Consider the following 4,208-nt stretch of genomic DNA (forward strand, 5'->3'; position numbering starts at 1 on the left):
GAGGTCCAACTTTGGGCTCAAACGTTGCCTTCTTGCTTATAGTTTGTGGCATAGCTGGAGTCTAACTTTGGCTCCAACCACGCACTTTTCTTGGCCAACGTTTGAGGCAAAGTTGGAGGCCAACTTTGCACCTCTTTTAAGCATGGGCGTTGGACCTAATGTTGGAGCACCAACTTTGGCTCCAACATTGGTCTATTCTTCTTTTCTCAATGTTTGAGGCAACGTTGGTGGGCCAACTTTGGCCACCAATGTTGCTTCCCTTTGATCCATTCCATGGCCCTTTTTTTGTTGCTTGTTTGCTCTACCTTCCTTAGCTTTCTTTTCACCTATCATTGATGCGTGAGCATCTTTCCTATCTTTTCCTAGTGAATTTGTATTTAATTTGTTGAGTTTAATTAAGAATTAATTATCTTTTAGCCACTATAGATGCTACTTTCAGTCTTGTGCAATTTTGTTTATTTTAGGAGCATTCGGATGGATTTGATGTAGCTTCCGCAGAAAAAGAGAAGAAGGCTATATAGGGCAGGAATGGCTTAGAGGATAGAGAGGAAGCTTGCACAGATGGAACGAGCACAAGAATTCAAGGAGATCACCAGCGAGGAGCGACGCGTGCGCGTACCTGACGCGTGCACGTGATTTAGAGATTTACACAGCGACGCGTACGCGTGACATGAGCCATGTGCAGAAAATGCTGATTGTTATAATTAATTCAAATTTAAACTTTATTGATTTTTTTTAAAATAGGAAAAGATATTGTTTTAGTTTGAGAAAATAGATTTTTTAATTTATTATGATTAGATATAAAAGAGAAAAGAAACTTCTCTTTTGGGATTTTTTCCAACATTATTCCACTTTTCATTCCAACTCAGCCCAATTTACAGTTTACCAGAATCCTTATTTTTTTTCTCTGAACCATGAGCAACTAAACCTCCATTGTTATGGTTAGGAGCTCTGTCTATTGTATGGATTGATTCTATTATTTTTCTATTTTAATTCATGTATTGATTTATAATTTATGAATTGTTTTCGTTCTTTATCTTATGAATTTGGGTGGAACGGAAGTATGACCCTCTTTCTAATTGAGTTCTTGTATAACTTGGAAAAGTTCTTTACTTGAACAACAGCTTGAAAATATATTCTCCTAAATTTCTAATTATTTGGACTTAACGGTATACGTGACATATAATCCTCTTATATTTGGATAATTAGGATTTTTGTGGCATAATAACTAGAATTAAACTTCACCTCCTAATTGGAATTAATTGACCAAGGAATTGGCGGTTGATGAAAGTTAGAGGAGAATAGAAAGGTCTAAGGAATTAGGGTCTAGTCACATATTATTTGCCATGAATTAAATCTTGCATGATTAAAATAAATTAATAAGAAAAGTCAATCCGGAAAATAGATAACTCTGAAGCCTTAACTACTTCTCAATATTTTATTTCCAACTTATTTACTTGCCTGTCTTATGATATTTTGAATTACTGTTTAATGCTTTTGAGCTCTCAAACACTATTTTCTGCTTGCCTAACTAAGTAAATTAATCAACCATTGTTGCTTAGTCCTTCAATCCTCGTGGGATCGACCCTCACTCACCTGTGATTAACAACTATTAGTTGTTTGATTGCTTAGATTAGGCATTTTAGTTTTAATTTTACTTAAATTTTGCTTTATTATTTTCGAAAAAAAACAATAATATAATTAAATAAATAGCACTAATATTTTTTCTTAATTTCTGAAATTAAGTTTGGTGTCCCCTAGTTATTTTTATTTCAATTTTTCCTGTTTATTTTTCTTGTTATTTTCGAATTTTTCTGTCCTAATTTTAGCTACAAATTTCGAAATTTATCTATTTATTCTATTTAGTATTTTTATTTTAATTGTTTACATAGGTTACCTCACTGGGAATTCTCTGCTCTCTGACGTAGAGAGTTCCATCTTTTCTTGTCTTCTGTCTATTTATGCACAGGAACAGAGATAAGGAACCTCTCTTAGACTTTGATCCTGAACCTGAAAGGACTTTCAGGCGGCGTTTGTAACAAACAAGACTTTACAAGGCTGCAGCATCCACTATGGATCCTAATAATGCTGTTAATGCCAATGTGGCAAATCCAAATGGGGATGAGCAACAAAGGAGAGTGCTTGGCTCTTACTCTGCTCCTACTGTAGATCTTTATGGGAAAAGCATTGTGGTGCCTCCTATAGATGCGAACAACTTTGAGTTGAAGCCACAATTGGTCACCCTGGTGCAACAAAACTGCCAGTATCATGGTCTTCCCCATGAAGACCCAAATCAATTTATTTTTAACTTTCTGGAGATTTGTGATACTGTGAAGACAAATGAAGTGAACCCAGAGGTGTACAAACTCATGCTCTTCCCGTTTGATCTGAGGGATGGAGCAAAGCTATGGCTAGATTCCCAACCCAAGGAGAGTTTGGATACTTGGGACAAGGTTGTTACTGAGTTTCTTACTAATTTTTTCCCACCAAAAAAGCTGACTAAGCTTAGGGTGGAGGTTTAGACCTTCAGGCAGAAGGATGGTGAAACTCTTTATGAAGCTTGGGAGAGGTACAAGATACTGACTAGGCAATGCCCTCCGGACATGTTCTCCAAATGGACCCAACTAGATATCTTTTATGAAGGCTTGGGTGAAATGTCCAAGATGTGCTTAGATAATTTTGCAAGTGGTTCATTGCACAAGAAGAAGACACCGGAGGAGACTATTGAGCTTATTGAATTGGTTGCTAGCAACCAATATTTATACTCATCTAACAGGAATCCTGTGAACTCTGAGGCTCCTCAGAAGAAGGGTGTTATAGAAGTAGAAGCTCTTAATGCTATTCTTGCTCAGAACAAGCTTATGTCTCAGCAAATAAGTCTACTTACTCAACAGATGGATGGCATGCAAGTCTCAGCCATCAACACCCAAAACCCACCTCAAGAGGTCTCCTATGACATGACAGGTAATTTTGTGCAAAATGATAATTATGATTATGCTCAATCCTCTTCTGAACAGGTCAATTACATGGGGAGTGGTCTTAGAAATCCCAACAATGATCCATATTATAAGACATACAATCAGGGGTGGAGAAATCACCCAAATTTTGGGTGGAGGGACCAACCTCACAGAGCTCAGAATTTCAACAATAATTCTCAGGGCGGGTTCTGATGAGCGGATAATTTATACGCTTTTTGGCATTGTTTTTAGTAGAATCTGGTTACTTTTAGGGATGTTTTCATTAGTTTTTATGTTAAATTCACATTTCTGGACTTTACTATGAGTTTGTGTGTTTTTCTGTGATTTCAGATATTTTCTGGCTGAAATTGAGGGACTTGAGCAAAAATCAGATTCAGAGGTAGAAGAAGGATTGCTGATGCTGTTGGATTCTGACCTTCCTGCAGTCAAAGTGGATTTTCTAGAGCTACAAAACTCAAAATGGCGCGCTTCCAATTGCTTTGGAAAGTAGACATCCAGGGATTTCCAGAAATATATAATAGTCTATACTTTGAACGAGTTTAGATGACGTAAAAGGGCGTTAAACGCCAGTTCTATGCTGCTGTCTGGAGTTAAACGCCAGAAACAAGTCAAAAACCAGAGTTGAACGCCAGAAATACGTTACAACCTGGCGTTCAACTCCAGAAAGAGCCTCTGCACGTGTAATATTCAAGCTCAGCCCAAGCACACACCAAATGGGCCCCGGAAGTGGATTTATGCATCAATTACTTACTTTTGTAAACCCTAGTAACTAGTTTAGTATAAATAGGACTTTTTACTATTGTATTTGACATCCTGGATTGTATTTTTGATCCTGTGATCACGTTTTGGGGGCTGGCCATTCGGCCATGCCTAAACCTTTCACTTATGTATTTTTAACGGTAGAGTTTCTGCACTCCATAGATTAAGGTGTGGAGCTCTGCTGTTCCTCAATGATTAATGCAAAGTACTACTGTTTTCTATTCAATTCAACTTATTCCGCTTCTAAGATATTCATTTGCAATTCAACCTGAATGTGATGAACGTGACAATCATCATCATTCCCTATGAACGCGTGCCTGACAACCACTTCCATTCTACCTTAGATTGAATGAGTATCTCTTGGATCTCTTAATCAGAATCTTTGTGGTATAAGCTAGATTAATGGCGGCATTCATGAGAGTCCGGAAAGTCTAAACCTTGTCTGTGGTATTCCGAGTAGGACTCTGGGAT

General features: G+C 37.5%; 1 non-coding gene across 1 annotated transcript; it reads right to left on the reverse strand.

The window, feature by feature from the left end:
* Window positions 1-2,501: 2,501 nt before the first annotated feature.
* On the reverse strand, window positions 2,502-2,608 carry LOC112787238 (small nucleolar RNA R71). Its single transcript, XR_003194661.1, has one exon. It is a non-coding gene; the product is annotated as a small nucleolar RNA R71 (small nucleolar RNA).
* Between the last annotated feature and the right edge of the window lie 1,600 nt (window positions 2,609-4,208).

Source organism: Arachis hypogaea, chromosome 20 (assembly GCF_003086295.3).
Source record: "Arachis hypogaea cultivar Tifrunner chromosome 20, arahy.Tifrunner.gnm2.J5K5, whole genome shotgun sequence".
In the NCBI taxonomy this organism is placed as follows: domain Eukaryota; kingdom Viridiplantae; phylum Streptophyta; class Magnoliopsida; order Fabales; family Fabaceae; genus Arachis; species Arachis hypogaea.